Here is a 12,277-nt window from a genome sequence, read left to right as displayed (position 1 = left end):
CCCCCTCGCCTTTGACCTCGGCCCTGCGTCCCGTCGCACATCGCGATGGATGCTTCTCCCAGAGGCGGAGAATCTACATCTACATCTACATGACTACTCTGCAATTCACATTTAAGTGCTTGGCAGAGGGTTCATCGAACCACAATCATACTGTCTCTCTACTATTCCACTCCCGAACAGCGAGCGGGAAAAACGAACACCTAAACCTTTCTGTTCGAGCTCTGATTTCTCTTATTTTATTTTGATGATCATTCCTACCTATGTAGGTTGGGCTCAACAAAATATTTTCGCATTCTTAAGAGGAAGTTGGTGACTTAAATTTCGTAAAAGGTCTCGCCGCGACGAAAAACGTCTATGCTGTAATGTCTTCCATCCCAACTCATGTATCATATCTGCCACACTCTCTCCCCTATAACGTGATAATACAAAACGAGCTGCCCTTTTTTGCACCCTTTCGATGTCCTTCGTCAATCCCACCTGGTAAGGATCCCACACCGCGCAGCAATATTCTAACAGAGGACGAACGAGTGTAGTGTAAGCTGTCTCTTTAGTGGACTTGTTGCATCTTCTAAGTGTCCTGCCAATGAAACGCAACCTTTGGCTCGCCTTCCCGACAATATTTTCTATGTGGTCCTTCCAACTGAAGTTGTTCGTAATTTTAACACCCAGGTACTTAGTTCAATTGACAGTCTTGAGAATTGTACTATTTATCGAGTAATCGAATTCCAACGGATTTCTTTTGGAACGCATGTGGATCATCTCACACTTTTCGTTATTTAGCGTCAACTGCCACCTGACACACCATACAGCAATCTTTTCTAAATCGCTTTGCAACTCATACTGGTCTTCGGATGACCTTACTAGACGGTAAATTACAGCATCATCTGCGAACAGTCTAAGAGAACTCCGCAGATTGTCACCCAGGTCATTTATATAGATCACGAACAGTAGGGGTCCCTGGACGCTTCCCTGGGGAACACCTGATATCACTTCAGTTTTACTCGATGATTTGCCGTCTATTACTACGAACTGCGACCTTCCTGACAGGAAATCACGAATCCAGTCGCACAACTGAGACGATACCCCATAGCTCCGCAGCTTTATTAGAAGTCGCTTATGAGGAACGGTGTCAAAAGCTTTCCGGAAATCTAGAAATACGGAATCAACTTGAGATCCCCTGTCGATAGCGGCCATTACTTCGTGCGAATAAAGAGCTAGCTGCGTTGCACAAGAGCGATGTTTTCTGAAGCCATGCTGATTACGTGTCAATAGATCGTGCCCTTGGAGGTGATTCATAATGTTTGAATACAGTATATGCTCCAAAACCCTACTGCAAACCGACGTCAATGATATAGGTCTGTAGTTAAATGGATTACTCCTACTACCCTTCTTGAACACTGGTGCGACCTGCGCAATTTTCCAATCCGTAGGTACAGATCTATCGGTGAGCGAGCGGTTGTATATGTGTGCTAACTAGGGAGCTATAGTATCAGCGTAATCTGAAAGGAACCTAATCGGTATACAATCTGGACCTGAAGACTTGCCCGTATCAAGCGATTTGAGTTGCTTCGCAACCCCTAAGGTATCTACTTCTAAGAAACTCATGCTAGCAGATGTTCGTGTTTCAAATTCTGGAATATTCCATTCGTCTTCCCTGGTCAAGGAATTTCGGAAAACTGCGTTCAATAACTCCGCTTTAGCGGCACAGTCGTCGATAACAGTACCATCGGCACTGCGCAGCGAAGGTATTGACTGCGTCTTGCCGCTTGTGTACTTTACATACGACCAGAATTTCTTCGGATTTTCTACCAAATTTCGAGAGAATGTTTCGTTGTGGAACCTATTAAAGGCATCTCGCATCGAAGTCCGTGCCAAATTTCTCGCGTCTGTAAATTTTAGCCCATCTTCGAGATTTCTCGTTCTTCTGAACTTCGCATGCTTTTTCCGTAGCCTCTGCAACAGCGTTCGGACCTTTTTTGTGTACCACGGGGGATTCGTTCCATCTCTTACCAATTTATGAGGTATGAATATCTCAATTGCTGTTGCTACTATATCTTTGAATTTGAGCCACATCTCGTCTACATTCGCATAGTCAGTTCGGAAGGAATGGAAATTGTATTTTAGGAAGGCTTCTAGTGGCACTTTATCCGCTTTTTTAAATAAAATTATTTTGCATTTGTTTCTGATGGATTTGGAAGAAATGGTATTGAGCCTAGCTACAATGACCTTGTGATCACTAATCCCTGTATCAGTCATGATGCTCTCTGTCAGCTCTGGATTGTTTGTGGCTTAAGAGGTCAAGTGTGTTTTCGCAACCATTTACAATTCGCGTGGGTTCGTGGACTAACTGCTCGAAATAATTTTCGGAGAAAGCATTTAGGACAATCTCGGAAGACGTTTTCTGCCTACCACCGGTTTTGAACAAGTATTTTTGCCAACATACCGAGGGTAGGTTGAGGTCCCCACCAACTATAACCGTATGAGTGGGGTATTTATTTGTTACGAGACTCAAACTTTCTCTGAACTGTTCCGCAACTGTATCATCGGAGTCTGGGGGTCGGTCGAAGGAGCCAATTATTAACTTAATTCGGCTGTTAAGTATAACCTCCACCCATACCAATTCGCACGGAGTATCTACTTCGACTTCACTACAAGATAAACCACTACTGACAGACACAAACACTCCACCACCAATTCTGCCTAATCTATCTTTCCTGAACACCGTCTGAGACTTCGTAAAAATTTCTGCAGAACTTATTTCAGGCTTTAGCCAGCTTTCTGTGCCTATAACGATATCAGCTTCTGTGCTTTCTATTAGCGCTTGAAGCTCAGGGACTTTTCCAGTGCAACTACAACAATTTACAACTATAATTCCGACTGTTCCTTGATCCAAGCACGTCCTGTAATTGCCAAGCACCCTTTGACATTGCAGCCCATCCCGCACTTTCCCAGGGCCTTCTAACCTAAAAAAAAAAAAAAATCCGAGACGAAAAGAGATACAATGGTAGTTACCAACTGCACTCAACTAATCATAGCATTCAACTATTAATCCAAGTGGCAAAGAAACACTGTCATCGTCACCTAACAGTCTGGTGCGATACATGACGTTGCCTTTCGAATTCAGTTCTGGAGTACTCAGCTCACGGTTCCTTTGACTCAAAAGACGTAGATATCGATCATCCTCTGCACCTGTCGGGAGTATACGCTTCAGTGCACACGTAGAACAACTTACCAGGTGGACAAGCCTTCTGCACTTCACGTGATGGTGTAGACCCAATGACTGCTCGCTACTGTTCTTCGTGGCGTGATTGAATGTTCACTCTATTGTTCCACAGACATCTCTAATGCTTTCCTGCTGGTGCTTTACTTTCAACTGAAGTGGTGCAATCCATCCGAGTACGGCGTTCTACCCATAGGTAGCACTCATGGTAAGTGTGTGTGTGCAGGATTTGTCTGGAAAGTAAGTTGAATTATTTTTTTCCCGGCAACGCGGAGGTCGCAAGTGTGGGAAACGTTTGTGGGGGTTCTTGCAAAGTCAAGGAGTTCCTCTCCAGATGCCTACTGGCCGTAGCCCTGAGCGGATTACTGTGTACCTGCGTTCGAGTGAGGTGTAGGGACATCAAAATGCCACGATTCACTGAACAAAGGTACGCATAAAAACAAAAAGGCAAAGTGCAGAGTGTTGCATACAGGCATCTCCGAAATAAAAAAAATTTAAAAAAGGCACGGGTGCTGAAATTCTGGGTGATGGCGATGATCATTGTATTTTTTTATTCCAAAGGCGTTACATACTGCTTTATATGCAGGGCACCCACACCCGAAATATTCCATGATTTGAGTAAACAGGACAGCTGCGACTGTTAGAACGGCTTTTTGAAGAAGATACCCGATTTCCAAATTAAATTAGCATCTTCAGGTGCGTCACTGTATACAAACAAATAAAAGAACTTACCAGAAATTTATCCGTGCCAAGAAACGTACAGATAAAAGCGATAAAGTGAGTGTCTATTTGCAATCAAAAGATTAAACCGAATAAAGCATTCCCAACATTTATATCCAGGTATATAAAATTTCTGACTCACAATTCTGCAAGCATCTATGATGAAATGTGTTGGGTGCCTAAGGCTGTCCCCAACCTACAAAAGAAACCAGTAATGACGTAGAGTAAGAATATACACAGCTGTTAAAGTAATTTCTAATAAAAAATAATTAAAATACTTAACAAATGCGCCCATTTTGCAACATTAAAACGGAAAAAGTTGTCAACAGTGTCACACTTTACCTCCACTGTCGACAGCCTAGGGATGAAGCGGTGCTGTTGCCGGCGAAAAATAACCGTTATCTGTAGCGAGGCCTTCGCGGAAAGCCGCACATGCGAAGTGTCGGAACTATTCCGCAACCAGATACCTTGATTGGAATGTTGGGGGCTGGCTGCATACTTTAAATTACCAAACTGCAATAATCAGGAATAATAAACTCTGTTTAGGAGTCGAATATGTAAGAACTACTGTTACAATTAATATAATTTACTACCTAGGGTCCTATACGCCAGCACTATCCACTCAGCGTCCCTACAGTTAATAAAATTGTTTTCACAGATGAGAAGCCTTTTACATTAATAAAAACGCGGTGGTAGGGCTGGAAAACGCCATACACTTCAATAATCAAATTTGGCTAGAATGTCTAAATTGCGAAGCCGGTCGTGTTCTGCAATAAAGAATTCTAACAGTCGCAGCGCTCTTGTTTATTCGAACCAAAACTATTGTGTTCTCGGAGTTTGTGCCACAGAGAAAAACTGACAACATTTCTTGAAAGTCCTTGAAAGGCTCCGAAACCAGATGCTTCGCGTCTGGAAGGAGGTCCGTGGAAACTGGCGACTCCATTACGACAACGCTCCGTCTTGTACTGTCTTCATTGTTATCGTGTTCCTCGTCAGGCACGATGTGCCAACGCTGCTCCAGCCACCATACAGTCCAGATCTGGCAACAGCGGACCTTCCCTTTTGTTTCCTCGAATTAAGAGACGCCTGAAGGACCATCACTTTGGGACGATAGACGCCGTGAAAGCCGCTGCGACAAGGTTTCTGATGAAGTTACCGTCAACGTGTTCCAGGAAGCCAATCAGAGCTGACGGATCGCTGGGAAAAGTCTATTGGCACCCAAATGTGCTATTTCGAAGAATAATAACCACCTCTACTTCTATTTTAAAAAATGGCTCTTTGCGTACTTATTCAAGTTACTTTCCGGATCGCTGCAGAACAGTAACATAGGAACATACCTGCACAACTTACGAGGGTGATACAACACTATTGTCGAAGTGTGCAGAACGTGATCGCTTTAGTCTGCTCCAAGGAGCCACCGCCCAAAGTGCCACTTTGTACAGCGAGTGCCGCAGGTGCGTAAGGCAACAACCGACACGCTACCTCCTCGCCCGCAGCACGTTTCTGGACACGGTACTGAACGACTTTTCGTCGCGCTCTGGTCTTCATTGCTGTAAGCTGCGAAGCGCGCCAGCGGCCACGGGGAATCGGTTTAGCGTCGGAATTGCAGATTTCCGTCACGTCACCTCTAAAAGTGTCAGCCATCCCCCCACCCCACCCCTCTATACGCTGGCGTAATCGGACATTCCGTTTCAAATCGAAAATATAAAGGGGAAGAAAAAAGAGGGGGCAGAAAAATTACCGGTGGCCAAGTTTTTCAGCGGCTGGCGTGGCGGCTGAATAATAATTTGGGTCAGGAGTTTGCACCGAACCATTAACCCCCCAACTCCCCCCCCCCCCCCTTTGCTTGTAGCGGTGGGGCGCTGCGCTGACCTAATTGGATGCGTTTATCGCCGCATCTTCCGGCCGGCCGCTACCCCATACCACCTCCCCCCTCTCCCTCCATTATAACTCACCGCTCCCCCACCCAGCAGCTTCTCCCCTTTTCCCTGCGACCCACCCGCATTCATTATGCGGTCTGCCGTAAACACTCCCAACCGGCTTCACATTGTTTACTCGTAATTAAATTCTTCCCGTCGAAACGTATCCTGCTACTTTTCTTTTCGCTTGCCTTTACTCCGACTCTTCCTCTTTCCCTTCTTTTCCCTTCCTTGTGTGTTGCAGACGAATTCATTTATTTGCTTCTCGAAACGTCGAAAGTTGCTGAGCCACTGAAAGTTCTGTTCCTTCATCCCTTTGAATTGCTCTCTCATCTCTTGGAAGGCACTCACTTTAGAAATTAGCACTGCTGTTAGAGTACTTTGGTAATTCGGCGTGCAACGTGCACTTGCGTATCATGAATTACAGCGGCAACTTATAGGTTGAGGAAGTATGTCGAGTGACAATGAAATCAGTGTTGATAGCACACGTCATGACTCAGCAACTATTTTCACACACACTGTGTCGGTAATCCGCTATTAATAGAGGTGAAAGACTACTAAGACTACCATCAATAAGCGTAGACTACGGTAGTTTTCCTAGTAGCTTCGATCAGTTGAAGTCTTACTCGCGTTACCTATACGTTAGGTGTGTTACAAACCTATCAAGCGTTACATCTTAACGATCGCTTTCCTTACGTATGCCATCAATCTCTTACTAGATTCCCCTGAAAACTGGAAGCTGCAAAACGTCTAGAAACTGGGTACAGGCCGCTTACCCTACAGAAATTTTTTGTTCTACGTGGCTATGCTCCTGTCTGTTGCTTAAAAATACACAGTATTTATAGCAAATCTGAACTTGTCAGTAATTAGGTCTGGTTTTATTCGAAAACTGTTCATTTGTGACATGGAAGAGAGGGATGTTTTAGTTTGAAAAAAGAAAAAAAATCAACATAAGATTTAGCATATAGATCTGGAAAGCGCAATTTCCTCAACGAAACAGAAAAAAATAATAAAAAAATACAAAAGAAAAATACATCTAACATTGCTTCAATACTTGAGCTAAGATAAATAAAAGATGTTTCTATTATTCATAAATTTCTCCTGTATGAGTAATAACAGGAAGCTGTTGGCTTTGATGAAGAAAAAGAACGTTTTATTGACCACAAAATAAAAATCACAATTATATATTTTTTCTGTTTGAGAATGGAAAATGTATCTGCATCAAAACTAATTTGTGTGGTTACATAAAAGTACAGACGTTACGCGATCAAGTAATTCTTATTATCTCTAAAACGCAATTTATTTTCTGTAAGGATGTAAGATACGAAAAAATATGAAGCAAACCGAAATCATTGGCTCCCTGTTTCTGTCTTACACGTTCATTTATGTTTCTTTACCAATGTCACTAATACTACCGGCTTTCATACCATTTACTACCTTACTTATGTAGTGTATCAAATCTACCGAATCGCAATTTTGCTAGAAGTGAGAGACAATCTAAAATGCCGAAACTGAATTTGTACTGTATAAAACTGAAAATGATAGTTCTTCCACTGTTCGACTGCATCTGATTTTCGACACTAATGTAGTCTTGTCTCTATAGTCATTCTTAAGTAGTTATCCTAAGGTTATTAATCAAATTCCACATGCACTGTGATAGTCGGATATCAGAGAATATGCCAATGTCTCTTATATCGTATGTGTAACAGGCATGAGCTCTGTACTCAAAACGAGGCCAGCTCACAACAAAACGCCTGACAGCAGTATAGACGTATTTCAAAGCTGACAGTTTATCAGCTTGGTGCTTTTTTATGGTACGTCAAACTTGGATGTATCCAGTCGATCTGTCGGTGCGTTATGGATGATTGACAGCAGTCGGCAGTTGAACACTTCGGTCTTTTTGTGCGAATAATGCAAACGCTGTCCGAGTCCACTTGTTTCTCAGGTAGGACTTTTTAAAGCACTGAATATGAACTCACATCGAGATGGAACTTCATACGTGAGTCGAAATGTTGCCTCCGAATCTCAAGCGGAGCAAGAAAGGAACTGAAATCAGCATTGATGTGTATGAATTCCAGGAGCAGCATCAAAGGAATTGGAACTGAGGAACGAGGTTGCTCCTGATAGTGACCCATTAGTAGCACAATCAGAATTCGAATCGCTACTGGAGCCAGAAATCAAAATCCGCATCAGTGTCACTGTCGAGTGAAAATGAGGCTCAGACGAATTAAATCCAGTATAGACTGGAATGGCAAGAGGCACTGCATGGAATGGGCTGATGCATGCATCCGATCAGATCAGCACAAACAGCGAGTGCGCATCAAGTCCTGAAACCAACTCTCTACACGAAGTATCCGGCAAACTTTGTCCTCCTAATGCGAAAATATTTTGTTGACACCGACCTACATACGGAGGAATGATCACGACGATAAAATAAGGGAAATCAGAGCTCTTACGGAAAGATGTAGGTGTTCTTTCTTGACGTTCGCTATATGAGATTGGAATAATACAGAATTGTGAAGGTGGTTCGATGAACCCTCTGCCAGGCACTTAAATGTGATTTGGAGAGTATCGATGTAGATGTAAATGTAGGTGTACTGATTTACACATTCAGTATCCTCAAATACTTTCTGTGGCTCTTCGTCTTCTGCTTTTAACATTTGTGTCGGTATACATACGAGAACTATTGTTGCTGGCATTTCTTTACTCTAGACTCTTAGGAGAATAAACTTATCACTGAACTGGTGTCAATAAATGATTCTCAGTCCTACCTTCCTATACATAATGAATTCTACTTGCTGTACCTCATCTTCTGCTGTTGCTGATATTACCCTATATTTGTCTGTTCACTATGGTATCGAACGCAATGGACCGAGGGCCACTAACTTTAGATACATTGAGGTGACAAAAGTCACGATCTGCGCATATGCAGATGGTGGTAGTGTAGCGCACAAAAAGTACAAAAGGGGAGTGAATTGGCGGAGCTGACATTTGTACTCAGATGACTTAATGTGAAAAGATTTCTGACGTGATTATGGACGCACTAGAGGGATTAACAGTCTTTTGAACCCGGAATGGGAGTTGAAGCTACACGCATGGCCGTTCCATTTCGGAAATCGTTAGTGAATTCAACATTCCGAAATTCACAGTGCCAAAAGAATACCAAAATTTCAGCAATTATCTCTCTCCGCGACAACGCAGTTCCCGACAGACTTTACTTAACGAAAGAGAGCAGCGGCGTTAGTGTAGAGCTGGCATTGCTAATGGACAAGAGACAGTGCGTAAAGTAACCATAGAAATCAACGTAGTACATGTGACGAACGTGTCCGTTCGGACAGTGCGACGAAATATGGCATTATTCGGCTATGGCAACAGACGACCGACGCAAGTGCCTTTGCTAACAGCATCTGCGACTCTCCTGGGATCGAGACCTTGTTGGTTGGGTCGTAGACTATTGGAGAAAACGGTGACCTGCTGAGACGAGTACCAGTATCAGTTGGTAAGAGCTGATGGTAGGGTTCGAGTGTGACGCAGACCCGGCTAAGCCATAGACCCAAGTTGTCAGCAAAGGACTGTACAAACTGGTGGCTGCTCCATAATGGTGCGGGCTGTGTTTACATGGATCACTGATTGAAAATGGTTATGTTCGCCTACTTGGAGCTCATTTGGAGGCATTCATGGTTTTCATTTTCATTGTTATGGCTGACAGTGCGCCATGTCGCAGAGCATAATTGTTTGCGATTAGTTTGAAGAACATGCTGGGCAATTCGAGCGAACGATTTGGCCATCAAACAGATTTCCCGACATCAATCTCATCGAACGGTCATGGAATATAATCGAGATGTCAGTTTGTGCACAAAACTCCGCACCGGCAACACTTTCGCAATTATGGATGGCTATAGAGGCAGCTTGGATCATTGCTTCATAAAGGGACTTTCAACGACTTGTTGAATCCGTGCCACAAACTTCTGAAGTACGCTATGCAGCAGAAGGCCCAACACGATATTAGGATGTATTCCACGACTTTTGTCACCTCAGTGAATAGGGAAAAGTTATTTAACGATATTTAATAAAGGAATGTGAACCTATTACGCAAACTTCCTCTACTTGACTGCCGTTTTTCAAACATTTCTGTGGCTGGCTTTAAGGCTTAGCACACGCCACTGTCATATGCTGTCGGTGACTCACAACTAATCTGAGAGCATCAGAGATATTGAGGATAGTTAATATGTCATTAACACTCATAGAGGTAGCAAAACGTAATTTCCACTAGGCAGGAGGGAGAGCTCATATGGTTCAAATGGCTCTGAGCACTATGGGACATAACTTCTGAGGTCATCACTCCCCTAGACTTAGAACTACTTAAACCTAACCAACCCAAGGACATCACACACATCCATGCCCGAGGTAGGATTCCAACCTGCTTCCGAACTGAAGCGCTTAGAACCGCTCGGCCACAGCGGACGGCCGAGATAGAGTACGTAGCTACCTGTACTGAGGTGACTACAGTAATGGAATACCTCCTAACGCCGTATCTGACTTCCTTTTGTCCGGAGTAGTGCAGCAGCCCGAAGGGACATGGACTCAACAAGTCGTTGGAAGGCCCTTGCAGAAATAATGAGCTATGCTGCCTCTACAGCTGTCCATAATTGCGGAAGTGTTACCAGTGCAGAATGTTGTGCACGAAATGACCTCTTCATTATGTCCCACTATTGTTCGATGCGATTCACATTGTTCGATCTGGGTGACCAAATCAAACACACAAATTCCCCAGAATGTTCTTCAAACCAACCGCAAACAGTTGTGGCCCGGTGGCAGGCACAATGCCATGAAGTCCATGAATGGCCGAAAATGGTCTCCAACTATCCGAACAAAAACCATTTCCCGTTAATAACCGGTCAGTTGGGCCGGAGGACCCAGTCCATCCAATGTAGCACAGTCCACACCGTTATGGAGCAACCACTTGCTTGCACAGTGTCTTGTTGACAACCTTGCTCCATAGTCACACTCGAACCCTACCACCAACTCTTATCAACTGACACTGGGGCTCGTCCGACCAGGCTACGATTTTGCAGTCGCCTAGGGTCCAACCAATAAGATCACGAGCCCAGGAGAGGTGACGTTTTAAATTTTATTTACACGTCAAGTTCCGTAGTACCAAATTGAGGAGCAAATCTCCAATATATTTAAACGTGTCAGTAAATGAAATCACAACATAAAAATAATAAAAGATGAAAATAAATGTTTATGAGCGTGAAAAGTCAGTCCATAAGTTTAAGTAAACTCAATCAACTATACAATAAGAACCAGCTTAATTTTTCAAGGAACTCCTCGAGAGAATAAGACGAGTGACCCATTAGGAAACTCTTCAGTTTCGATTTGAAACCGTGTAGATTACTGCTAAGATTTTTGAACTCGTGTGGGAGCTTATTAAAAATGGATGCAGCAGTATACTGCACACCTTTCTGCACAAGAGTTAAGGAAGTCCGATCCAAATGCAGGTTTGATTTCTGCCGAGTATTAACCGAGTGAAAGCTGCTTATTCTTGGGAATAAGCTAATATTGTTAACAAGAAATGACAGTGAAATTGTTCAAATGTCTCCAAGCACTATGGGACTTAACTTCTAAGGTCATCACTCCCCTAGAACGTAGAACTACTTAAACCTAACTAACCTAAGGACATCACACATATCCATGCCCGAGGCAGGATTCGAACCTGCGACCGTAGCGGTCGCGCGGTTCCAGACTAGCGCCTAGAACCGCTCGGCCACTTCGGCGGCCAAATGACATAAGGAATGTATTTATATTGGGAGGCCAATGTCGAAATACTCAGACTCGTGAACAGGGGTCAACAAGAGGTTCGTGAATTTACACTATTTATTGCCCGAACCGCCCGTTTCTGAGCCAAAAATATCCTTTTAGAATGGGAAGAGTTATCCCAAAATATAATACAATACGACAAACGCGAATGACAATAAGCAAAATTTTCGTGTCGAACGATCACTCCTGATACCGTTCGAATAGTAAAAATGGCAGTATTAAGTCTTTGAATAAGATCCATAACGTGGGCTTTCCACTGGAGCTTACTATCTACCTGAGCACCTAGAAATTGGAACTGTTCAATTTCACTAATCATATGCCCGTTCTGTGAAATTAAAACGTCAGGTTTTGTTGAATTGTGTGTTAGAAACTGTAAAAACTGAGTCTTTCTGTGATTTAGCGTTAGTTTATTTTCTACAAGGCACGAACTTAGGTCATGTACTGCACTATTTGAAACCGAGCTAATGTTGCACACAACATCCTTTACTACCAAGATAGTGTTATCAGCAAACAGAAGTATTTTAGAATTACCCGTAATACTAGAGACCATGTCATTTATCTAAATAAGGAACCTGAGTGGTATCAACACTGATCCCTG

The sequence above is a fragment of the Schistocerca gregaria genome, chromosome 1 (genome assembly GCF_023897955.1).
Source record: "Schistocerca gregaria isolate iqSchGreg1 chromosome 1, iqSchGreg1.2, whole genome shotgun sequence".
Taxonomy (NCBI): Eukaryota; Metazoa; Arthropoda; class Insecta; order Orthoptera; family Acrididae; genus Schistocerca; species Schistocerca gregaria.
This window is presented reverse-complemented; position numbering follows the sequence as displayed.